Source organism: Oryctolagus cuniculus, chromosome 13, assembly GCF_964237555.1.
Source record: "Oryctolagus cuniculus chromosome 13, mOryCun1.1, whole genome shotgun sequence".
Lineage (NCBI taxonomy): Eukaryota > Metazoa > Chordata > Mammalia > Lagomorpha > Leporidae > Oryctolagus > Oryctolagus cuniculus.
In genome coordinates this window covers 73,961,360-73,988,990 of record NC_091444.1, presented here as the reverse complement: position 1 = coordinate 73,988,990, position 27,631 = coordinate 73,961,360, and the positions used below count along the sequence as shown (strand labels likewise).

The following is a 27,631-nucleotide window of genomic DNA, read 5'->3' as shown; positions in this document are numbered from 1 at the left end:
CAATGCAAATAGTTACAAAATTTTTCAATTACAGTTCCTAATACAAAGATACAGAAATGCTCTTATCAATGTTAATTTTGTTTATTAGAATGAATTTTACTTATTTATCTGTTTTATTTCATTATAAAATCTATAGGAATGGATTTCAGTAGTGAGAAAGTAGGCCTTACTTTAAAAATTATAACTGAAAGTTGGTCATTCTATGTGTAAGGAAGAAATTCACCTTTTTTCATTTTTTTTTAACTGAGAAAACTTTTATTTAATGTATACAAACTTCATGTATTTCATAAATACAACTTTAGGAATAAAGTGATCCTTTCCAACCTACCCTCCCTCTCACCCCCACTGTCTCCATTCTTCCTCCTCCCTCTCCTATTCCCATTCTTAATTTTTACTAAGATCTATTTTCAATTAACTTTAGACACACAAGATTAACTCTAAATAAAGAGTTCAAGAAATAGTATGAAAAAAATTATTCTTCAACAACAAGGGCTGTTCAAAGTCATTGCATCTCAAAGTGTCAATTTCACTTCTGTAGATTACCTTTTAGGGACTCTGTTGGTTACCACAGATTAGCTAGAACATATTGTATTTTTTGGTGAGACTGGCTTACTTCACTAAGTATAATGCTTTCTACTTGCAACAGTTTTGTTGCAAATGACAGGATTTCGTTTTTTTTTTTTTTTTACAGATGTGTAGTATTCTATGGTGCACATATCCCATAATTTCTTTATTCAGTTCAGTTGACGGAAATCTGAGTTGAAATCCAGCTCTTGTAGGACAAGTCATTAAAGAGTTGGTGAACAATGTGTGTTATGTTCTATTTGGAGGTTCTTCATGAATTTAATATAACTTTAATGTCTCATTTTCAGATGCAGTGTAATGATTGAGGCTGTGGGTCTAAATTTTCTGCAATGCATTTTCATTCAGCTATAGTGCTTAAGGACCAGGAAATAATATTATTAATTATCACTGGCATATATAGTTTAACAGCATAAAATCTAAATACTCCTGAATCTCAGCATTCTGAAGTTGAGTGCATGATTGGAGATATAATTAAATAAAATAACCTTTATTAAATTAATGCTGATTTCATGAAGCATATTGTAGTAGTATTATGTCTAACATGCTTGGAACTGCATTAAGAAATGTATAGGTAAAGCAATTTTTTTTGTAAAACATTGAAAGTCACAAGTATCCTTCCTTCCTTCCTTCCTTCCTTCCTTCCTTCCTTCCTTCCTTCCTTCCTTCCTTCCTTCTTTCTTTTTCTTTCTTTCTTTCTTAACAACAGGCAGAAAGAGAGAGAGAACACTCCCTTCTGCTGATTCACCCCTCAGAAGCTCACAATTCCAGGTTCCAGAAACTCAGTCCAGGTCTCCCACACAGATAGCAGAAATCCAATTACTTAGCCATCACTGCCACCTCCAAAGGTGCACCTTAGCAGGAAGTGCGAGTAGGAACCCAGCTACTCAGATATGGGATGAGCATGACTCAACTGCTCTTCTACCCACTGAACTAAGCATCTTCCCCCATCATATCAGTTAAAAATACTTCTAGTTATATTAATTCAAAGAACCACATCATGTTAACACTGATAGTATATTCTTTCCACCTTGTTTTATAACCATTGACCTGATATTCTTCCCTGAGTGTTTGTGAAGAGGAACAATAAACACAAATAAGATATGACCAGAGACAACTGTGTTTGGACAAGTACTCTGAGTTTGTGAAAAGAACATGAACTTAGAGTTTGGAAGACGTGCTTTCCATCCTATGAGCTGAAGCATTCAACTTTTCCTGCATCTCATATTCTTGATATGTAGGTTGAAAGTAATAGGGGGGCCGGCGCCACGGCTCACTAGGCTAATCCTCCGCCTTGCAGTGCCGGCACACCAGGTTCTAGTCCCGGTCGGGGCGCCGGATTCTGTCCCGGTTGCCCCTCTTCCAGGCCAGCTCTCTGCTGTGGCCCAGGAAGACAGTGGAGGATGGCTCAGGTACTTGGGCCCTGCACCTGCATGGGAGACCATGAGAAGCACCTGGCTCCTGGCTTCGGATCAGCGCGGTGCTCTGGTTGCAGCGCGCTGGCCGCGGCGGCCATTGGAGGGTGAACCAACAGCAAAAGGAAGACCTTTCTCTCTGTCTCTCTCTCTCACTGTCCACTCTTCCTGTAAAAAAAAAAAAAAAAAAAAAAAAAAGAAAACAGAAAGTAATAGGGGCTGATGCTATGGTGCAGTGGGTTAAAGCCACAGCCTGCAGTGCCAGTATCCCGTAAGGTCACCAGTTTGAGTCCCGGCTGTTCCACTTCCAATCCAGCTCCCTGCTAATGAGCCTGGGAAAGCAGTGAAAGATAACCAAGTCCTTGGCCCCTGCACTACAAGGAAGATCCATGAGAGGTTCCTGTCCTCTGCCTTCGGCCTGGCTCAGCCCCAGCTGTAGTAGCCATTTGGGGAGTGAGCCAGTGGATGGAAGATCTCTTTGTCTCTGTGTCTCCTTCTTTCTCTGCCATTCAAATAAATAAATATTAAAAAAAAAGAAGAAGAAGAAGATATCATTAATAAGTTGAAGGCAAATATCTTGTCTCTTTTGAATGGGAGGATATGTGCCCAAGGAGCTGTGGCTCAGAGATCATAACCAGAAGTCTGAGCTCTTACTATAAGGGAGGCTTCTGAGGGATGGGTGTATTTTGCAAGTGCAGAGGATGTGGATCTTGTAGTCCAGAAGGCAGGCTGTGGTAGGCACAATTCTAAAATGATCCACCAAATTCCTACCACTTAAGTCACACCATGTGACTATGGCAGGCATCTTTCTATAATTATATCACATTGTATAAAAAAGATACACAGATGTTCCCTCACAAACTAGCTGATTTGCAATTAATCCAATGGGTGACTAGCCAAGGCGGGCCTGACTTAATCAGGTGAAATCACATAAAAGAAACTGGGTGCTTCATGGGGAGAAAGGCTCCCTCCTTCTGCCTTTGAAGAGGCAGACAGCCAAGGCTTGAACTGCCCATGGGCAGAAGGAGATTCTCCACTAGGGTCTCATTCATACAACTCCTAAGAGCCCACTTCTGCCAACAACATGGATGAGCACGGAATGAGAACACAGCCTGACCAACACTTCAGTTTCTGTCTCGTGAACCCCTGAGCAGTGGGCTCAGCTAAAGCACAGCTGGACCCATGAGCCATCCTAATTGTAGGATCATGTATGTGGGTTGGTAGAAGTCAGCAAACATGCCGTACTTTGTTGCGTATGAGGTCATAGGCTGCTAATATATCCACCGTGGTTGTCCACGGGGATCAGATCATGAACATGGTGTGCATGGCACACTAGATGTTAGACCAGTACTGTCAGTGACCATGTTCTACATTCAAGTAAAAGTGAGGTCTACGATGACATAGAGTACAGTTGCTGACTGGATGCCAGGACAGGAGTAGAGGCAAAAGTTTTAAAAGATGAGAAAGAAGAATTGAAAGCAAAGAACGTGGGACAGAGAGGGTGTATGGGGATCTGGGGCTAAGGGTATTAGACCCATAAGACACTAGGCACCAAGTTCACAGTGTTGTGGGTGCCCTTTCTTCCTTGTTGGGAGTATCGGGCCAAGCACATTTTAATTTTATGAATCACCCTTGATTCTGACACAGACTTCAACTTTCTCACGGCCAGTATTTCCTGCTGGAATATGCAGTATGTATCAACTCTTATGTGTTAGAAAGTCTGAAGAATAGGAGTTAAGTGTTCCCAGGAACACTCTAGATGCCATGAAAGCACAGGGTTGTGTATGGCAAAGTCAGCAGGCCTGTTGAGATGGATGACTCAATGTTGTGACTGAGTGAGGGAAGAGAGAGAGGAAGCAGCATGGGTCAAGATGACTGGGAAAGGAGAATGGTAATAGAACAATTGCTCTAAGTTTCCACAGTGGTACAGGCATTTCCATTTATTTCCTCGAAAATACTGCTAATCTGATTGTGCAGTGTGTAGCTGTCCTTATCCTGTTTGCTGATAAGAGTGTGTTTGTATTTTGCTTTTGATTTCTGATTCAGTTTGGTTATCTTGAGAGTCTAAAAGTTTTTCCATGTAAATGAAAGTTATTGATGGAAAGTAATAGTCATCACAAGAGATTTATAGTGCTGCAACTATTACAGTATTAAACAGATATGTTTTTTGCAACTGTAACTTTTACATCTGTAGAACATGGTGCAGATATATGTATCTTTCCTCTAAAAAAAAAACAGTATCAGTGTGAACCCATTAAGTATGCAATTTGTGTAATTTGGGATCTTGCAGTTAAGGAACCTAAAAAGCCCAATATTTGTCAATTACCTGAAAAATTTTTCTTGAATGCATAGTCTGAAAAGAAATTGGGAAAAATATTTTGAACAGATATAAACATGTTTTTAAATTTAGAAAAAAATTTAAAAGCACTATAGGAACATGTTTTTAATAAAATTCATAATCTGAATTTCTTCAAATAGGAAAGTATTGCTTTGGTAACTTGGTATTTCAATGAATGAAGCTTCTTATAATGTGATGTTTTTATACAAATCCCAAAAAGTCTATCATATTAACTATTCTTTCCTTTGGCTACACAAAATCCAGGAATAGTGGCTTAAAGAAAAAGAAATTTAATATGACACAAACAGGCAGCACAAGGGCAGGTGCTAAAATCCGATTCCATGGTACCTGGGTACCATCAGAAACACAGGCTCTTCCCATCTTTCTCTTCTATTTAATATGTGACAGTTTGCCTTCATACTCCATATCATGGTTGTGAAGTGCCCAATCCATCTCAGAGCCTAAGAATGAGAGAAAAATCACTGCACAGGTTTCTTTAACAAAGCCTAGCCCTTTTATTTCAGGGAGATGGTTTTCCCTGCACTTAATCCACATCTCATCGGCCAGGAGCGTGTGTACCACAGACACTCTTAATGACTAGGTTAGGAGGTGGTAGAAAATTAGCTGTTTCCCATGAGTGGTGACTCACAAAGCTGAGTTATGGTAGTAAAAAAAAGAACACAAATAGATAGATATCTCAGCTATTTGTGCATAAAAATGCTGTGCTTTCTTAACCCATTTACATGGACAAATGTTTCCACATAGTACACAGTTTTGTGAAATGTCAAGTAACCATCATTATTACATAATAGCCTTAAGCAGGAAGATGTGATATTAAATTTTTTTCCAATTCAGTTCAACAAACTCTTGAATATCTAAGAGTCATTCATATATTTATTCATTCATACATCACTCATTCAGCAAACACCAATTGAAAATCTATTATGTTGCATGAGCTGTGTTAGGCACTATGGGTACAGTGAAAGAAAGACCAGATGCAATTTGCAATTCCTTGGTAATATAGTACATGGAGAGAGAGAGAGCGAGAAAGTGAGAGAGAGAGAGAGAGAGAGAGAGAGAGGCAGAAAGAGAAAGAGAAAGAGAACCAAAATCAATAATCATACCAAGTGTGTAATGCAATGGTAGAAAAAGAGAAAAGAAATACAAAGTGCTATGAGAACTTTTTTTCTTTAAAATATTGATATAAAATTTTCCACTTTTTGAAAATGCTTTAATCTGGGGCTGGTGCTGTGGGGCAGTGGGTAGAGCTGCCACCTGCATTGATGGTATCCCATATGGGTACTGGTTTAGGTACTGGCTGCTCCACTTCCCATCCAGCTCTCTGCTATGGCCTGGTAAAGCAGTGGAAGACGGCCCAAGAATTTGGGTCCTGCACCCATATGGGACACCCAGAAGAAGGCCCTGGCTCCTGGCTTCAGATCAGCCCAGCTCCAGCCTTTGTGGCCATTTTGGGCGTGAACCAGCAGATGGAAGACCTTTCTCTCTTTGTCTCTCTCTCCCTCTGCCTCTGCCTTTCTGTAACTCTGCCTTTCAAATAAATAAATATTTAAAAAATGCTTTAGTCCAAATCCCTGAAAAAATGAAAAGGAGGGAGAGAGAGGGAGGTCTCCCAAAACCTGGTTACATCTCCAAATGACCACAATGACTGGGCTTGGGCCAAGGCCAAAGCCAAGACTTAATCCAAGTCTTCCTCATGAGTGGCAGGAATTCAATTACTTGGGTCCTCGCTGATGCTTCCCAGGGTGTGCATTAGTAGGATTCTGGAGTCAGGAACCAGAGCTAGGTATCTAAGGTACTCCGATGTGGAATGTGGATGTCTTAACTGAAATCTTAGCAGGATAAATTCTCACCTCGCTAAAAGAACTTTTAAAGGATTATTTCAAGCATTCCGTGATGTGAAAGGTGCTAAATTATTCTGGATACAAAGATAAAGTGGAATTGGAAGGATCCAGGAGGACTCAAAGAAGTTACAGGGCATAAATTACATTTGAGACAATGAGCAGAAGAAACTAGACTGAAAAATGAACCTTCCAATATTTAGCCTTCTTTGTACTTATATTGTTTCTGCCAAGAGGCCTTTTCCTTATTTTGATTTTGAGTCAAGGACATGGACTACTAATCTTTGGAATTCCCCTTGCTAAAATTCCTCTGTGGGTATACGATTGCATGCACAGATGATGACTGAGACTGATGGCTGTTGTAATCCTAACAGCAGTGTGTGACAATTTAGTGAAACTGAAAATGGGACATTGTGTTCCACTAACCTATCTCATGTGTTTTCAAAATTGCTGTTCTTGAAATATTGGTAATATATTTTTGCTTGTTTTTTTTACATTTATTTTATTTATTTGAAAGACAGATTTACAGGAAGAAGTAGAGTGAGAGAGAGAGACTTCCATCTGCTGGTTCACTCCCCAAATGGCTGCAACAGCCAGAGCTGAGCAGAAACGAAGCCAGGAGCCAGGAGTTTCTTCTGGATTTCTCACATGGGTGCAGGAATCCAGAGACTTGGGCCATCCTCCACTGCTATCCCAGGCACATTAGCAAAGAACTGGATCGAAAGTGGAGCAGCCAGGACTTGAACCAGTGCCCATATGGGATGCTGGCACTGCAGGTCAGGGCTTTAACCTGCTGTGCCACAGCGCCAGCCCCTTTGCTTGTTTTGTTACTGCTCATGGTACTAGTCCCTCAACAGTGGAATAGTTGTCTGCTGAGATATATCTTACCAGGCTTCTCAGCTAAACAAGGAGAGCACTAAATGCTGACTCCCTGGACACCCAGCCATGAACCGTACAGAGAGCCACATTTCCATGTTCCTGTCCTTTCACCTGGCAGATGTGAGCCCTAGAGGGCCACAGCTGCAGTCCCTGCTCCAGGCATTCTCATTATGCCTCATTCACAGTTTTGCTTCTGCCTTCCTAGTAGAGGCAACTGCTTATTTGTTTTGATTCCATGCATCCATCATGACTCCTTGTGACCTAGGACACTTCCCTTACCTATTTAAATGCTTTAATGCTTGAGATTCAATAAAGCAGGAGCTTTTCAATGCAGAATTAGTCATTACAATTTAAATGAGAAAAAGCAAAATGCTTAGGGCCAGTGCTGTGGTGCAGTGGGTTAAAATCCTGGCCTGAAGCCCATATGGGAGTCGGTTCTAGTCCCGGCTGCTCCTCTTCCAATCCAGCTCTCTGCTGTGGCCTGAGAAGGCAGTAGAAGGTGGCCTAAGTCCTTGGGCCCCTGCACCCATGTGGGAGACCCAGAACAATCTTCTGGTTCCTGGTTTTAGATCTGCGCGGCTCTGACCGTTGCAGCCATCTGGGAGTGAACCGGCAGGTGGAAGAACTCTCTATCTCTACCTCTCTCTGTAACTCTTTCAAATAAATTAAATAAATCTTTAAAAAAAAAAAAAAGCAGCATTCCTGCATAGCCATAGCTGTTAAAACTCACTTTCATATATCTGAGTTCACTTTTCCCTTCCAAATGCCCCACGTGGAAGGCAGAGAAAACATATTTGGTCCCATTGTACCAATGAGGTTACATTGGTAAGGAGATTTTCAAATGACTCCTAACTCTAAATCTTGCATTCTTTTGTAAAGATTTATTTTATTTATTTGGAAGTCAGCGTTAGAGACAGAGAGAGAGCTCTTCCATCTGCTGATTCACTCCCCAAATGGCAGTGCTGGGACATTCTGAAAAAAGGAACCAGGAGCTTCTTCCAGGTCTCCCAGTCAGGTGCAGGGGCCCAAGGACTTGGGCCATCTTCTACTGCTTCCCCAGGCCATAGCTAGAGCTGAATCAGAAGTGGAGCAGCCAGGACTCGAACCAGCACCCATGTGAGATGCCAGTACTGGAGATGTTGGGTTTACCTGCTATGCCATAGCACTGGCCTCAAACAAATTACATTTTCAGAAAGACAGTTCTAATAGAAATAGTTCCAGGCTTATTGTCCAGACTCACTACTCACAAGTGGCTGTGCAATGTTAAACAGAGTCTACTGTTTGATGCTGTTCCACTCTATATATGTCATTTAATATTTGTCATTGAAGTGGCCCTCTACTTACTTTTCCTTCCTTCCCTTGCACTATTAAATCTCTAATTTCTTCTTTTCCTAAAAGACTCATATATTCAATTACTGCTAAAAAAGATAGTTGGACATCATTAACTCTTCAAGAGTACATTTTATGAGAAATCATTTGTCAAAATATAGCTAAAATTTTTGCATCCATAGAAAAAAGGTTTCTGAAAAGTTTATGCTTTCTTAAAAGAGAATGTGGGGCTCTCCTTGTCCACTTATGATGTTGCTGGTGGGGAAACCAAGGGAGGATTGTGAGGCAGACTGCTTTTATCAAGAGAACCTTGAAACCTGGGTTGATTCTAGCAACTCTTCACAGTACCTCTGATTTCACCTGTAAGCACGTCTGAGTATGGTAGACCACTGAAGAATTCCAAAGTGGAAGTCCTTGAAAATGCAAGCAGCCCAGTGACTGATGCACCAAAGCTTGATTCATTAAATCACCAAAATCCATCAAGAAAGTTCTTGTGTCAGATATTGTTGTAAACATTTGAAATACAAAGACATGAAAAAGATATTTTTGAGGGGTGTGTGTGTGTGTGTGCATTTTTGCTAGAACAGAGAAAATTTTAGGAAAGTAATTAGTTAAATAAAAAACCAACTTTATGCAAAAAATGAGCCAAATGGCCCCACGAATTTGATAAATCAATGTCTTGCCAAAAGGTATAAGGTGTAAGCTGAAGCTGATCAGGAGAGAGATTACAAACAAGTACTGGCCCTTGGGCAGCAGGGAGAAGCCAAGTCCCTGAAGTCAGGTCTGAGGGGCCCAAGTCTGCTTGTATTTTCAAACCCTGAAGATTGGCTATCGGAGATACTCTGTCCATATTAATCCAAAGGATACCTCATCTCCAGAACCATGCTTATTTCCAGCAGTGTTCAAAATGCCAAAGGGTGCTGCACCCTCAAGAAGGTGGCAGCAGAAATCCAAAAACCATTGAAGACAGACAGTTGAGGAAGGATGAATTGAGCAGAAGAGAATAAGTGGAAATTCAGTGGTTTGCAGTTGATTGAGGAAAGCTACAGAGTGGAGAAGTAGGAAAGTGCATTTTGCTACTTCAAATTACTATAAGGAGAATTTACTGCATGCTAGAACGCAAGAGGAATTTAGTATGATACTTCCCATACTGTTCCTTGGATGTACACATTCTGTGGGAGGGAATTTGCTCACCTGAATATTGAAGCAAGAGAGAGCTGCGTTTGAATTTTAGCTTTTCCACTCACTAGTTCTATATGCTAAAGCTTTGATTTCTTCACAAGTGGAGAAAATATTCATTTCAGAATAGCTAAATTTTATAATGTGTATAGAATTTATTTATTTATTTATTTTTAAATATGTATTTATTTATTTGAAAGGCAGAGTTACACAGAGAGAGAAGGAGAGTCAGGGGGAGAGAGAGAGAGAGAGAGAGAGAGAGAGAGGTCTTCCAGCCGCTGGTTCACTCCCTAATTGGTTGCAATGGTGGGAGCTGCACCAATCCGAGGCCAGGAGCCAGGAGCTTCCTCCAGGTCTCCCACACAGGTGCAGGGGCCCTAGGACATGAGCCGTCTTCCACTGCTTTCCCAGGCCATAGCAGAGAGCTGGATGGGAAGTGAAGCAGCCGGGACTCGAACTGGTACCCGTATGGGATGCTGGCACTGCAGGTGGCTATGCCACAACGCTGGCCCCCATGTGTATAAAATTTAAAACACTAGCATGAAAGAATTTCCAGGTAAATTGTAGTTGACAAAACCAACATACTTGGTAAATAGCTGAAGATAGGTGGTAATAGCAGGTCCAAGGATATGTTTTAGAGCAAAGCTGACAAGACTTACTGTGAGATTAAAACCTATCTATGTAAGTCATTGCTAGGAGTTTGTATTCTACTGTCTGCATGTTGAAAATATCCTCTAGTGTTTTAATGGTACTATGTCATGGCACCATGACATGATTTGGCACACAGAAGTGTTTCTTCAGAAGATAGAATTACTTTAAAAAGTAACAAGATTTTATATTCATCAAGTTCTTTTTCTCTTAAAATATGTTATTCAGACCAGAAAGACAAGTGTTTACTATGTTTTGATCATAAACATGATCTGCTAGAGTAGCACTTTCTCTCCCCTGCCCCTAGGCCATGTAATCACAAGAGTCTAGAATTCCCTCTGAGCCTCACTGAAAGATCAAAATCCACCCAACCTTAACACCAGAAGGTACATTGTAGAACTCTGTAGAACAATCTGTCCCAGCTGCAGGCAGGATGGGCTCCATGGAACAGATGTCCAGCCTTGAGGCCAAAGTGTGAGATGCATGCAGGAACTTCTGACCAGGGAAAGCAATGACTAGAACAAGAAGTTTTCCGAGTATCACTATGTCTTCATGTCACTGCTCCAAGGATCACTCTTATTTCTCACATTGTCCCTTTTACCACAGCTTCCCTTGGACAACAGCCATTTGTTCATGTAATTGAGTCATTATTCAGCAGTAATTCCATCACAAATAATAATAGTAATTAAAATGCTATTAATGGCAGTTGAAAATTTCAACAGAAATTGAGATATTTGATCAGTAGTTGGCTAGTCTTCAGCATTGAGAAATAGTCTGCAAATGTACCAGTGAAGAAAATTTATTTTAGACCAACTTCAACTAATAGCTATAGTTTACTCATTGTTTCTCTGTTTCAACATAGATTAGTCTCAGTAAAAGCAGGAGTTCCAGTCCCATTTCCACTACTTACATTCTGTATTGTTTAAGGAGCATCACAGCTTCCTTTTGTTAAAGAAACATTGTGTGTGTGCATACACTCACACACACACACACACACACAAGGGTATCATGAGAAATAAGCAGTATCAAGATCAGATGCTTAACTTATTTAGAGGCGTTTGAAGAAAATTTCATTGAGATTTGGCAGTCTCAATTCTTCTATCACAGAACCACCCACACTCCTCCCTGTAGGCCTATCCATGATTCATTTCCAAATTATCTGTCCTTGGGAATATTGTTTTTCTTGATCCCTTTTAACTTCCTTTGATCTACTTTAATCAGTTTAATATCCTTAATTGTTTTTTATCTGGAAACATTCATTGCATCTAGTTATTCTGATATAGCTTATTCCCTGTCTGCCAGTTTAATTTCCTTATGAAATCTGGAACAAAATACGGGGATGTTGCATGTGAACTGAGGGGGAAACTGGAGTTACTCCGAGAAATTAAAACAATTTTATCCACGAATTTTAATATGTTATTATTTTTGGACTCTGACATTTCTTAACTAAGCTAATAAATGGATTTTCTCATGGTACTTTTTCCTTTTAAGTTAAAACTGGAATAGTCTTTCATATATTTAAAAAACCTAAAATTATCTGTTGTATCTATCTATATCTAAGTGAAATATATTTTAGCTAATAAAAATTAGCTAGTTCTGTCACCACGGTTGTGCCAAAAATACACAGTGATCATGGTCTAAATATGGCAGACACTAAGATTTTCTCACATATTAATTTGGCCTCATTAAAAATAACTTTTTTAAAAACGCAACTGCATGTATCTATCCATAGTTTTTATACTCACATGTCAAAATATTGATAGAGTAGCTGCTTTGGAGCAATCAGGCGGCGAAGGTAGGGCAAGAGGAACAGGACTTAAGGATGAAGACACAGATTCAATCATGCTCTTCTCAAGTGAAACTGATACAACTATATAACCCAAAGAAATTGCTTTTAGGAGTTCCAAAAGTATATGGCTATAGAGTGACTAATTGTTAAAGCTGAGAGTTGGGGGGGGGGGGCATGCATCTGGAGAGCTTTCGCTTGTCTTGAGTCTGGAGAGATTTCCTGTTTTGCTCTTTGCACCAATCTTTGACCATTTCACACTGCCGAGACCTACAGAGATTCTTTGAAGGCAGTTCCTTTTCCTGGCTTCACATGGAGTTACTTAGACATCTGGTACGAGTAGGTGTCAAACCACAAATAAAACTTTTCTTGACTCATGGGGAGAAAGGTAGTGATTTCCACTTGACCTCACCAAGTAAAAATACAAATGCTACTGTTCCTCTGTCAATCTTCATTCCTCAGAAGGCACTTATCCCTTTAAGTGTGTTACCTATTCTTCTTGCTCATTGTTGAACTCTGCAAATTTAACATAAGCTTTTTAGTGTCAGGTTTTAAATTTAGATTAATAATAAGTAAGGGTCAATGGCTTCATAATTTACCCAGTAGAGGATCTAACACAGGAACACTAACAGAAGAATGCTTGAGGATGATATTGAAACTTGATGAATATTAACTCTTAATTTTATTTTCTTTCTCATGGCAAACACCAACAACTCTTCCATCTAACATGCTTAATTCTTTTTAAGTATTACATGTCACTTCTTTTCTGACAAAAGATATGTGCGCTTGTTGGGTAGGTAGTTGGAGTAGAAGTAATTTGAAATTGTCTCTAAATCTAAAATAAATTCATGAATAGGGAGCTGTAAACCTCCCTGTTTGAATAGAATTTTTTTTATTTTTGTCTATTCATTTAACTCCTCAGGCTTAAGTGGAAGGGTCTAACTTTCTCTATCAGTTTCCCCACAGCTCGAACCATTTTCAACCAAACAAAGAGTCTGTGAGTTCACGCAGCAGTTTCCCTATCTTTAGACATTCAGTAATGTCCCTTCCAATACTTCATCACAAATTAAGTGGAGTCTCCTTCCTTGTTGGCTGATGTGCATATTGAATTAGGAAACAATCCTTTACTAGATGCTAACACACACCAGCCTCCTCATCTTAATGCAATCCAGTCAGTGCTGAGATAATTAACAACACTCTCTGCTCCAACTGAGTTCTTTGCATTTTCTACCATGCAAATATGTTTATATTTAGCCATTTCTTATTGGTTTACTCATTTGCACATGCATCAATCCACCAAACAATCGTAAAGTGCTTCCTCTAGTCATAAAATGGACTTAAGTCATCAGGAATTAATAAAGGAAAAAATAAGAAAAAAATGAAACTAGAAACTCAGGATAAACAGTAGTATAGGAGAGGGATAGTACTCATTTATTTTAAAGGCAGAATTAAGCAAACATCACATAATTTTATTCAAGTAGCATGCATCAGAACTGTAGGAATGAAAAGTGAGAAAAATGTTTCCTATGAGATATGTGTGACAAAAGAGTAGTCTCTTGGAGAATTTGAGATTAGTTCAGCAAAGTAGTAGTATGGAAAAAAAGCAAAAATGTGTGTGAGGGAATCCTGTGAGCAAAAAAGAAAATTGATTGAACCAAGTATAATATCAATGGTAGTAAAGGAACTGCTCAAGTAGACATTTGGACAGTAACTCCTTCTTTCTGAGGTAAGTTGCATTTTCACAATGCCTGAAGGCCTATCTTCTTAAAAATTTCAGCACCAAATACATGACTATGTCTCTTTTCTTGAGAACAGTGTCTTATCTAAAGAGTCTTAAGATCATTTTCCTGATCTAAAAGCCTTATTTTGTTTTTTAAAGAAAACTTTACTCAAAGTTTGGTTTATGACATGAAAAACAGCATCTTCTTCGGAATCTGAATGTATTTCCTATTTCCATATGCATGAATGTAGGAGAAATGGGGTAATTTCTGCCGTTACAAATCATGTTTTGTGGATAATTCTAGTTAAACCTCTTAATGAGCATCTTTATTTTGTGATGGCCATGAAGTAGGGCAACAATGCCCACTAGTACTAAATTATATACCTACTGTTTGCATAGTGCAGAAGGAACTAAATTATGACATTATCCCTTGCTTAAGCAAACTTGTCCGTATAGCACATGTGTATGACCATTAAATAATTAAATATGTTGCCAAACCAATTTATTGTTGACCATCAGATGAGTAGTATAGGAAGTCAGGACTGAGCTTGGATGAGGTCATGTCATCAAGACTGAAACAGAGAAGACAAAATCTGGTCAAAAACAGAAGTAAGAAATATCTGTCTTTGAGAAACAGAAGATACTTCTCAAAGAGGCGCTGGATCAGAGTTGAAGAACCACAAGAAAACAGGTTGCCTAACTTTTCAGGCCTCCATTGCCTACACAAGAATTGTGATATCTCTGTAGCTTGTTTTATAAAGATTTTGTGAAGTGAAATAATTAAGAATATGGCCTCTCCTTGGTGCCCTGCAATGCAATTTTCAAACCGACTTTAGAGGACAGTAAAAAATAACCAAATCAGGAATGAAAACGAAGAAGATTCATTTTGACTTTAAGAGTATTGTTTTCCTTCTTTGTAACAGTTGAATTTGGTATATTCATGGAAACAAGCTGTAAAAATGTCTTAGAGTCTGAAAGACACAATTTGAACAGATATAATATAGAGGAACAGCCTTATTTGGTGATTCAGCCTTCACCTTCCACCCTCACCTTCCCAATGTTCACCTGTCCTGTGACCACCACGTGGAAGAGTCACCATATTCAGATGTAGATGGAGGGAGCCTCAGGCTCTTGAGGATGCCCCACTCTATCCTTCGATGACCTCCCTGAAGTTCAGGGGTTGGCTGTTTAATTAGGACACAACTTTGAGCCACTCAAAGCCTCCTCTTTTTTTATTTTTCTTCTTTCTCTATTCTATTTCTTCATAATCAGTAGTGGAGAAAAATGAGTTCCAGCACTACCCTCTGGTAGTAGCATTAATTACTCTTTTCTGAACAAAATAATAATGTGGTACTAGATAAGCAATAACATGTGGCCTGCATAGTGTGAAGGAAAGGGAGTGTGATCCCAAGTCAGAGATTTGAGGATAGCTCCTTGTCCCTCTCTCTGCCATGTGGACCTGCTATGTATTGATATTGCCCCAGATATTTTATCTGTCTCTTCATCGCTGAAGTTTCATCCACAAGAAGTTACTTTATCAGTGAACTTAAATTTCAACCTCTAAACATGTTACAGAATCAAATTAAACTACAGATAATTTTGTTCTGAAAACTGAGTGTCATCTGTAATTGCAATACTGATAGGGGGAAAAACACCCTAATTTTAAGCCTTTTGTTATGAGTCCATATCTCCCCTGTGAAATCAGAATGTCAGTCTTGCATCCTGTGAAACCAAATAAAAAAATGTATCAAGCAGTTAGACAGGATATGACACTGACTCAATAAGGCATTGGGGTGTGTAAAAAAAATCTCTAGTGAAGGAAAAAGGATGAAAGTAATATTGGTCCACATTTTCTTGTTATTAGTGTTCTTTTTAATATCTAGCAGTTTATAGCACTTTATATTGGTTCAAAGTCTTAAGATCAATAACACTTAAACAAACCCTGAATTAAGAAATCACATTCTGTATTTTAAATGTTTGGTTTTTACTTGCTTGTCTACTTCTCTTTCCTTTTCATTATTTTCCCATATTAAATTTCACCTGTGAGTGTTCTTTAAATAAAAAATTATAAAGTATATGTGTAATATATATTTAATTATAAATTATACATATATAATTTCACCTGTGAGACTTCTTTAAATAAGACATGTTTAAAACAAATTTGAGGCCGGCGCCGCGGCTCACTAGGCTAATCCTCTGCCTTGCAGCACCGGCACACCGGGTTCTAGTCCCGGTCGGGGCGCCGAATTCTGTCCCGGTTGCTCCTCTTCCAGGCCAGCTCTCTGCTGTGGCCCGGGAGTGCAGTGGAGGATGGCCCGAGTGCTTGGGCCCTGCACCCTATGGGAGACCAGGATAAGCACCTGGCTCCTGCCATCGGATCAGCGCAGTACGCTGGCCGCAGCGTGCAGGCCATGGCGACCATTGGAGGGTGAACCAACGGCAAAGGAAGACCTTTCTCTCTGTCTCTCTCTCTTTCACTGAACACTCTGCCTGTCAAAAAAAAAAAAAAAAAATTGTATAGTTTTAGTGGCTATCTATGTGATTAGCTCAGTCTTTCTTTTTTCTATCTTTTTATGGGCTGTTGTGTCAGGCATGTTAATTTATTTCCCATTCATTATTGTTTTTAAAAGGAAGAAATAATAAAAATGATCATATTTGTCAATGTATATTTCAGTAATGTTAATATGAAAGTGATTTTAATTTTCTGCTATATTATTTTCAACTTATAGCTTCTCTATTTATAAATACCTCACTTGGACTTTTCATAGTCTGTTCTAAATAGTCAAACATTTTAAGCCATACAAATATGGATAAATACAAAGAGCATTTAAAAGATCCAATCAAAACAGTTTTATTTTGTTGGAATGTTGTATGAAATCATCTATAATTATTCACGGTAAAATAATGACTGCTTTCTAAATATTCCCCCCAAACAGAATGTACTGTGTTGAAAACAATACCCGAACAGCTATGCTCTCTGAAACACTTGTATAGTAAGGGTAGCAGCATCTAATTATTTCTTAGTTCAAAAATAATATATAGCCGTATATGATATTGAATGCTTCCTGTGATGCATAGTTTTGAAAATATGTGACAATTTAAAATACTCTAAAAACTTGTACAATTTGCATGGTCTTCAATAAATTCTATGTGATACATTTACAATGTGTTTTCTAAATCCTATAAGTGGTTTTCACAACCAATAAGCAAAACTAACATTTTGTAACACTTCCTAATTCCTACTACATTTTTTTAAACCTTTCTTATTTTTATTTTTATTTATTTATTTATTTATTTATTTATTTTTGACAGGCATAGTGGACAGTGAGAGAGAAAGACAGAGAGAAAGGTCTTCCTTTTTGCCCTTGGTTCACCCTCCAATGGCTGCCGTGGCCAGCACACTGATCTGAAGCCAGGAGCCGGGTGCTTCTCCTGGCCTCCCATGTGGGTGCAGGGCCCAAGCACTTGGGCCATCCTTCACTGCACTCCCGGGCCACAGCAGAGAGCTGGACTGGAAGAGGGGCAACCGGGACAGAATCCGGCGCCCCTAGAACCCGGTGTGCCAGCACCACAGGCAGAGGATTAGCCTATTGAGCCACGGCGCCGGCCCTAATTCCTACTACTGATCAAAACATCACTTAACTTTGATGAGTATTTGTTGCAAATGGATGTACTGCCCAAGACAGAAGAACAAGAGTGTGAAACACAGGTGACCTCCTAGGTAGGTGAGTGAACGTGTAGCACAAGTATTATTCACAGAACACACACAGACACAGTTATTTAGCAGTTAAGAATTGACAGGGCCTCTTAGGAATACAGTCCAAGTTGACAGGGCCTCTTACGAATATAGTCCAGCACTAACACATTTTGTATTGGGAGAATAATGAGAGTCATGTGACTAACACCCTTAGAAATACTATAAAAGAGAGAATTAATGCCCTAGTTTGGACATTGTTCAGATATGTTAAAGTGCTGCCTCTTTAAGCTCATCTACAAGTAGATGGAAGAAACAAATTTTCATGCTGTTTAATGAAAAGTGGGTAGACTACACATGGCTTTTTTTTTTTTTTTTGAAGTTGGTTTAAAGCATTTCTAGAAGTCCTATTCTTCTAAATACAGGAAAAAAAATAAGATTGGAAATGTTTCATGGCACGTAAAGCTATTATTTCAGTTTATACATTGATTTAACTCACAAAAATTTAACTCTGAGAAATAAGTTGTGAAATTTGTACTTGAAGAAAGTCTAATGATATCCATTTTGTAACTATATACCACAAAAGTAGTAGCTGAAGAAAATTAATCGAATCTGAAATAAATAATGCTGATTTTTATGACAATATGGAGTTTCTTTTTTATTAAAAAGGAAGAAATAGGCTGTAAATGGGGTTCCAGGTATATGTGAAAAAAAGAATTTTAAATGTAATGCATTTTTTTAGATTCATTGGTCTCTAAAATTAGTATGCTAATAACATATTCCATGTAAGAAAAATGAAGTGTAGGAACGAGACAAAAGTTTAAAAGAACAGAATTTTAAATAGTATCTTTGTTGACTTTTCCAAAAATGAATTAGTACATAAATTCATTCCCAAATTGTGTGTAGAATAATATTTCATAAAATTATGCAAGTAATATTTTGTAACAGTAACAAATGATCAAATGCACAATAATGCACAAATGCACAATAATGACCTACAGAATTCCTAAACAAATATACATGTGACTGGTATTTTAGCAATAATCAGTGCTGCTAAAAAAAAAGTGATCTTGCAAATTAAACTCTTATATAAAACTAATTTCCAAAATCTGAAACAAAATCCAAATAGTAGAGATAAGAGGGAAACCTTCCCCAGTTTTGGTTTTATGTATGGATTAATTCATCCAAGGGAAGTGAAACAGGGTATTGCACAGATATCCTGATTCATTTCCACAGGAAAAAGCTGAGAGAAATGCGGCGATCCCTAATTTAATACTAAACATCTTATGGTTAATAGTCCCATAGGTTGAGTAAAGCACTGTGCACACTTACAGTTAGTAAAACGGTTCTCTCACTAAAAACTTAGAAATAATGCTACTTGGAAGTCAAGAATCTTCTACACAGGAAGTCATAGCCTTAAATGGTACAATGAGAAATCAGGGATGTAGTGTGATGTATGAACATAAAAAAGAAAATACACATCAAAATAAAATACAGGATTAATCTTTGTTGATGTGTTTGCATTATTTGCATTAATTTTATTTTCATTACTATTTACACAAATTGTTACACAAATTCAAAGACTTTGTAAGTCTTTGTAATACTAAGCTACTGAGTCATATCTTTACAATTGAAAATTGCACATTTTTCTAATTTAGGATCATTGATTTAGGGCTAGAAAAGGGAGATTATGATATCAGAGGCATGCATGGATTATCTGACCAGATGGACATTATGGAGCCATTTCAGAAAAAAAGGTATTTGTAGGAAAAGTCATTGCAGGAGAAAATATCCATTTCCACTCTCAAACAGATCTTGCAGTAGAAAAGGAAGGAATTCTTCGTGACAGGCAACTGGTCTGGAAAGGGGAGGAGCTCGAGTTCTATTTCCACTTCTTCCACAAAGTAACTGTGCTGGCCTGGGAAAATCACTCAATTGCCCAAAGTTTTAGGTTTTCACATTTCAAATGAAGAACTCAGACAACTCTCAAAATGTCTAAAATGCTAACAACGGTTTTGAATTCTGTTCTTCTATGAAAAAGCAATTTAATGCCATTTCTATAAAAATGGCAACTGTTGGCATTTTGTATCATTTTACTTTATTTTTGGTTTGTTTTCAGTTCATCTCTACAAGGACCTACCTAAGTAAGCAGTAAATGTCTGTTAGTAAGTTCTATACTTCCCCCATTTTTCTCTCATTTATCTGCCCATTCGTCATTGCTTTCACATTCATCAGCAATATTAAATTTTGTTGACATTTTTGTGAACAAGTAAAGTTGTAACACTGTGAAAACTTGATACTTACTTAACCTCTTCACATATGTGTATTGAATCATTTGCCCTCAGTGTCTCATAAAGTTGCACTTCAAATAGAGAAATTTTATTATTTCCAGAAAAAGAAGAATCAGAAGCTCAGGATTTTAAGGTTTAAAAAGCATGAATGAATTCTGGCCTTTTCACTACAATGCAGGCACTGTTTGATAAATAGTACTTTTTAGTTACTCATATCAACAAAAATAATTTGGGAATTATAGAGTGGAAAGACTACTGGCCTAGGAGAAAATATGAATTTTTTAGTTCTGACTATACCCTAATGTCTCTTTAAAAATTCTATAATAGAGTAACTTCCCTGTCTTCCCCAATTTTAATATGGAATGATGATTAACCTATACATTTATGATAAATCCTAATTATTGTATTAAATAGCAGTATACTTCCAAAAACTGACTTGAAAGGGTGTCTTAGCTGAAAACAACTATATTTTTCTTATTTTTGGGATCTTTCATGTTCTAGGTCTTTTTTTTTAATTTGAAATTGAAAATCCTTAAATTTCAGTATCACTTTTACCTGAAAATGTTGAGTTTCCATGTATTAGGACTGGTTACTTTCAAGATAAAACTGTAAGTAATTACATATAATGGTAGTTGGGGGAAAAAAAAAAGAGAAGACACACATCATTTGAAGGGTAATAACTTTAAAAACCAAATTCACACTTTAGAATAAATTGATTATTATGTATTACGGGCATATATGGGATATTTAGCATACACTGGTACGGAGGTCTACATCTTAGAAACATGATTTAGTGGCCCCCTGCCCCTGCACCGCCCCCACGGGAGCCGAATAGGAACTTGATACCACCAGCACCGTGCCCCACTCACATCCAGCGCTGACCCCGGAGCAGAAGGCGCTGTCCGACATCGCTCAACGTACCGAGGGCAAGGGCATCCTGCCTACCTGCAGATGCGTCCACCGCAAGCAACGCCAAAAGGCTGCAGTCCACCGGCACCAAGAACACGGAGGAGAACCCGGCGTTTCTACCGCCAGCTGCTGCTGACGGCGGATGACGGCGTGAACCCCTGCATCGGGGGCGTCATCCTCTTCCACGAGACCCTCTACTAGAAGGCAGACGATGAGCGTCCCTTCCCGCAAGTTATCAAGTCCAAGGGTGGAGTCGTGGGCGTCAAGGTGGACAAGGGCGTGGTCCCTCTGGCAGGAACTGAAGGCGAGACCACCACCCAAGGGCTGGACGGGCTGTCTGAGCTCTCTGCCCAGTACAAGAAAGATGGAGCCGACTTCGCCAAGTGGCGTTGTGTGCTGACCATTGGGGAACACACCCTCTCAGCCCTTGCCATCATGGAGAATGCCAATGTCCCGGCCCGTTACGCCAGCATCTGCCAGCTGAATGGCATTGTGCCCATTGGGGAGCCCGAAATCCTCCCCAGTGGGGACCATGACCTGAAGCACTGCCAGTATGTCCCTGAGAAGGTGCTGGCCGCTGTCTACAAGGCTCTGAGTGACTACTACATCTACCTGGAAGGCACCTTGCTGAAGCCCAATGTGGTAACCCCAGGACATGCCTGCACCCAGAAGCATTCTCGAGAGGAGATTGCCATGGCAACTGTCAAGGTGCTGCACCGCACTGTGCCCTCCGCTGTCACTGGAGTTACCTTCCTGTCCCGAGGTCAGAGTGAGGAGGAGGCATCCATCAACCTCAACGCCATCAACAAGTGCCCCCTGCTGAAGCCGTGGGCCCTGACCTTCTCCTACCGCCGTGCCCTGAAGGCCTGGGGTGGGAAGAAGGAGAACCTGAAGGCTGCCCAGGAACAGTACGTGAAGCGGGCCCTGGCCAACAGCCTCGCCTGCCAAGGGAAGTACACCCCGAGTGGTCAGGCCGGGGCCAGCGAGTCCCTCTTCACCTCTAACCACCCCTACTAAGCGGAGGTGTTCTAAGGCCGCCCCTTCCACACTCCAGGCTCCAGCGCCGGCCCCCCTACACACACACACACACAGACACACACACTCGCTCTTGAAAAGGGAGCCTTCTTGGGGGTTCCAAGCTGTGTTTCCCACCACTGTTGCCTCCCTCGTGACTTTGGTGCGTGGTATTGTCTGTGTACGCTAACTCCATCACTTTTTGCAGCCCACTGCGGAGGCATAATTTAGTAAATGTTACTTAGCAAAATGGACCCATTTCTCAGCGGTCCATTGAAAATGTTCACAGGATAGAGCAATTTGTTGAAATAGAAAACAAATATGACTATCACTTCTCTGAAAGAGGCAAATGCTAAGAAATGGACGTCTTACTCTTACTGCTGGCTACTCCAAGTTATTCACTGTATATTTAGAAGTACTCCACGATGTCAAAATTAAACTGTGTGTCGCTAGACACACCCAAATTCCCATTTTAGCATGTTTAGCAGTTGTCAGGGGTCCATTTTAATTGGGAACTGTGTCTGTCACTTGAGTGCTCTCTCTCCCTTCTAGTACTCAACAGAAAGAAAAATAGGAGGGAAAAGGCTAGGTCACGAAAAAGAGGGGGTGGCTGCTTTTAAGCTTTGGCAAAAATGCATAAAATGCACCCAGGAAGCAATAAAATGTAGCTCACCTTGCATTTACTTTGATAGATTATAAATATAAAACAAGAATGTTGAAAGAAAAAAAAAAAAAGGAGGGACGTGGGCAAAGTGCGTGCTACAAACCAAGCAGGCTGGCGCCACACTAATGGGCCACTTGGAGGGACAACCTGTACTGGCACTCTCTGTGGCAAGCTTGTGAATCATACTCATAACTTGTTTCACTCCACTGAAACCTTCCAGGAGTGTTTGTCAAGGAAGGGGGAGGGAAGAAAAGACCTGGTAAGGCTGGGTGGCAGTCACGCACATCTTACCTCTCACCCGGCAGTGACCTCCGTGTGTTTTCATGTTTATCTAAAAAAAGATAAAAGGTATGATTGCTCAGGAATGAAAACACGGGTAACATTCAAACAGAGGAAAGCAGAAACAGCAGTTTAAGCCTATGAGGGAAATGCAAACCAGCCCTGAGAAACATTTGACATTGCCTCTCTCTCTGTAGAGGTCATGGTTGTATTCTATTGAAACAAATAGGAGCGACCCAGCAGACGGTTTTGATAATAGGGACCAAAGCTTTCCTAGGTGCACGTCTCACTGTCAGAATTTGTAAGATCCTAAAACTAACAACACGATTCTACCCAGGACAAATGGCTTCAAATTTTCTGAACTGCAAAGAGTTATTAGATTCAGGGATTTGGGCAGCAAACTAGTGAAAACACAAATATTTGATTAGGTTAAATGTATGTAATGTTGTGTTATGCCACAAAAGGGATTATGTAAGGCTCCAGAAAAATGTAATGAGGGGAAAATGTGGAGGCTTTTTTTTTTTTTTTTTTTTTGTACAAAGTTTAAAAGGTAGGAAGTCAAGGAAACAAAGCCTTTACCTTAGAGAAATGAAAGACCGAACGGCCTTTGAACCTAGATACTATGTTTGCCTCTTAAGGTCTGAAGTCACATACACTTTGGGTACCCAATCGAAGTTAATTCTGACCTTAACAATTGTTTTTGAAAAAAAATCTCAAATTCAAGTTGCCAAGAGAAAGCTTATGAGAATGCTTCATTATCATGGGAGTAAGTCGTGATTTATGCAAAAATCCTTCAATCACAGGTTTCCCATTGATGAATAACAAAAAAAGGAGTAGTTAAATAAAAAGATCAATTTTTCATTTGACACAATGTAAATCATTACTTTCTTCTGGGATGCAGTACCTTTTCCCACTGTCGGTTCTATTTCCCATCATGCCCTTGACCTTGGAGGTCAGCTGTCATTGGAAGATGAAGCTCTGAATAAACAGAGAAGACCCTGTGGTGTCTCTTATCTCTGCATTTTGCCTCAAATCTCCGGGCGGAGCTTTAAATTATTCATCCAGTAGTGCTCTCTCGGAGTTACACATCTCCATCATCCACTCCCCCTTCCACCTCCCCGTTTGTGAGTGAAGGCGGTATCCTTGGGAACCTTATCAGAGATCGCAGATTCAGGCTCCAGAAATGAAATAAAAGAGGAAATTGGCTGTATTAGCATAAGAGGAGTCAGCCTGGAGTTGAATACACACATCACCCGGGAGCACACTGCCTTCCCTTATCAGCTGCGTTTGATCACTACTTTCTTTTTTTTTATATACATTCTTTAATTCCATCCAGCCCACTCCTTTGTTCCAACTCATACGAGGGAACATATGAAATAAGGGCAGATGGCATAAAGTCCTGAATAGTTTTCAACACTTCCAACCTTTCCTAGACTTGAGAAAAACAGCATAAATAAAATGCTCATTTTAAGATAGCTTTTATAACCTAACCCCAATCTCCTACCCCCAGGAAAAGAGTTGTTATTGCTATTTTGAGGGGGAAAAACTGCAAATAGTTAAAGTTTGAGTTGATAGATGTTGCAGCAAGGGCTACAGTGCCATTCAGAAGCCTAATGTAAGATATATGTTAAAGACGGTAGTGTATTTTCCCTTTTTGGTGGAAAAACAGGGAGGAAATTGTGATTTTTACTTTTGAAAGCATGTTTTTTTTTCCCCTCCATTTTATCTTTTGAAATTATTCTTTAACACAAAGCTCTTGGAATATATTCCAATTAAGTATTTCATCACAATCAATTTTATCTATAACAATAGTATCTGAAAATATAGTATCTGAAAAATAGTATCTGAAAAATAGTATCTGAAAACCACAATTTTCAAATATGTATTTCATTAAAATGCTCTGTACATATGAATATAACGATTAAAACATTAACAAAGAAAACATTGTAAGTTGATTTTCCCAAACTTTCTTTATAATACAAGAAGATCAATAAATATGTGCCAATGTAATTTTGTTTCAAGCTTAATATTTTCTCCCAAAACTCACTGTATTATCACCTCTAATTATCTCCAAGAGAATAATTATGGGCAAACAAAAATAAGACATTGGTAATTTAGCCAAGTATACTAAAACTTTACAATTTACATTCTCACTAGTATTTTTTGTTGCTGCAGATTAGACAATGAGATATTCTAGATCTGTTAGAGTGTGATTGTTATTTATGACATTTTTCAAATATTGCAACTTTATCTTTCTAAGTAGCATAATGATTGGCAGCCTTGCTTTTAAGTCTGGGCTACATGTTGATGTTGATGACCTGACAGTTCCCAATTCATTTGCAGATGCATCTTTCATTGAAACTCCACAACAACTCCTTAGAGTAAATATATTCTTCTGCATACCTACCTTCAATTTAAAAGGAAGAAACTAGATTTTAGATGGCTTAGGTAATAGCATGCACAAGGCTATTCAGTAAATGATTCCAGACCCACTCCAACTCAGTTCTTCCACTAAGACATGCTTTAAAATTTCATTCTACTTCTTTAAGTAATCAGAAGAAAAATCATCTTCATTTCCAAATCATGTGCAGAAACTAGTACATGATCTAACAATTAATCAGGAAGCTAGTGGCAGAATTTGGTAAAATGAAGGATGATGACCAAAATTCCTGTCACGTAATGCACTTCTCTCTCAGAGAGATTCCTAAAGACAGCAAAAATAGTGATTTCAGTTCTGAAACAGAATAAAATTGCAGACCTCAAAGAACTGATCATATTTTTATTCTTTTATATAGCATTGGTAGTTGAAGTAAAGAAGCAAACATGTTACTGTTGCAGTATAAAAGGTTTACTCATCTAGGTTCTCAAAGTGTAATAGAAATATATTTTCTAAGTCAATTGTGAATGAGTGAAGCCGATATTAAAATTGTACAGACTATTTCCTCATAATCAACTTAGACTGAAATGTTTACTCGATGCCTATTATGTACAGGCAGAGTAAGAGACCCAGAATAAACAAATACATACAATGGAAGCAAATGTTCAAGGAAGTGGTTTTACCTATCCACGAATATGTTTAAAAATGAAAAACTGTAGTACAAAAAGGATTAAATAAAGAGGTGAAACCACACTGTGCTATACTGTCACCAGTCCTGTTCTTCATAATGATTGAGTTTTTACACACTATATTTATCTGTACATGTGATTTAAAGTTCTGATTTTCATCACCACATCCTCTGGAATGGAGACAGCTTGGCCTCTATTCCAGTGGCCTGACACCACCACCTAGCTTGTACCGAGCATCTCCTCTGTGTCACAATCACTTTTGCACGCATTAATGCAGCGAATTCTGAAAGTCACCCCATGAGACAGGTATCACTATTCTGCCATTTCATAGGTAGAGAAATAGTTTCACAATCTTCTTTAAAAGCAATTACTTAAACTCAATTTTCTATTTATATGATGTAATATATATTATATACATATATACTACTTAATATATATGGTCTATCCATATTTCAAGAAAGTTGATTGCTTTGCTACTTTTGATAAAATGTATGTGTGTAGAAAGTTAGTGTTTCTGTATATTAAATGAAAAGAAAAACTGAATAGTGCTTATTTCTAGAATGTTTAACATTCTATATAGCAGTAGGCACTTGGTACAGTGGTTAAGGTGAATCTTAGAATGCCCAGAGTGCCTGGATTTGAGTCCTGGATCCACTCCCTAGTCTAGCTTTCTGCTGATGTGCACCCTGGAAGGCAGCAAGTAATGACTGGTTCCCTGCCACCAATGTGGGAAACTCAGCCTGACTTCTCTACTGCTGGCTTTAGCGTGGTCCAGCCTCAGCTATGGTGGGCATTTTTATAATGAATAAGCCATGGACGATGTCTGTCTGTCTCTACTTTTGTTCTCTTTTTGCCTTACATACAAATAAATAGGTAAAATTTTAGATGACTCACTATTTTAGAGAAAGGTAAATTTTTTTCATTGAAGTAAATGGTCACATATGTATATTTGCAGTATAATATTGAAATACTTCATACAGTTACCCTGTTTTTCTTGCAAAAATGTGAGCACAGGATTTTATTTTTTTACATTTGCTTCTCATGTTACTGTCATAAATTTTATGATGTGTCACTGTACACCACTAACTTTCTCAGTGATTTACCAGTTGGCTCCCAGGACCATGTCCTGATATGGAACTTTTCAGTTCATCCCAGTGGGTATTAAATGGGCCCTTCTAATTCAAACTCTTGCGTCTTTTCTGCTCTGAGTAATATCTATTATTTTATTGATACCCTTGTCACATACATTTTACTCCCTTATTCTTCAAAATCCTGATAGTCTAATACTGAGTTTTTTGGAGAGAGAGAGAAAGGAGAAAGGTTATATGTATCTCTCACTTTTCACCTTGTAGTTTTAGAGAGTCCCCGTGTTCTCACTTTCTTGCATTTATCTTCTAAATCTATGTGTGAAACTTTTATTTACAATTTACTTCTCATTTCTATAGGCTGCCTTTTCTGATGGCCCATTCATTATTGCTCTTTCTCTTTTTGTATACACATTTTCTCATATGACTCTGAGAATGTTCCTGAAGATTTTTTTCCAACTATCTTCTACAGATATTTCTTTATTCACTACTGCCATTATAAATTGGATCCCTAGAATGAGTCAAAATGGACAATTGTGCCTGATCTCCATCTTGAAGAAGATCGTGTTTAATAACTCATATATTTAAATGTTACTCATGAGCCAAGAAAGTGATTTGATTATTTAATCCTAGCTAACAGACAATAAACAAGGTGTGTTTACCTCAGTGTATTCATTGCCACTTTTCAGTTATTGATTTAATTATACAATTAAAGATCAAAATGGTGATGTGAATGTTAGTGTTTGTGATAATGACATTAAGGCAAGCAATGAACTGGACCTAAGTATCTTTTTGAACCCTGCATTTACCTTGCTGTAGCACTCCAGGCTGTGAGCATGATACTTGTGCACGAGTAGGCTTAAAAAGTACAAATAAGAAATAGGGAACTAGATT

General features: G+C 38.8%; 1 pseudogene; it reads left to right on the top strand.

Annotated features, from left to right (window-relative positions):
• Positions 1-5,305: 5,305 nt before the first annotated feature.
• LOC100340774 (fructose-bisphosphate aldolase A pseudogene) lies at positions 5,306-21,739 on the top strand (annotated as a pseudogene).
• The last annotated feature ends 5,892 nt before the right edge of the window (positions 21,740-27,631 follow it).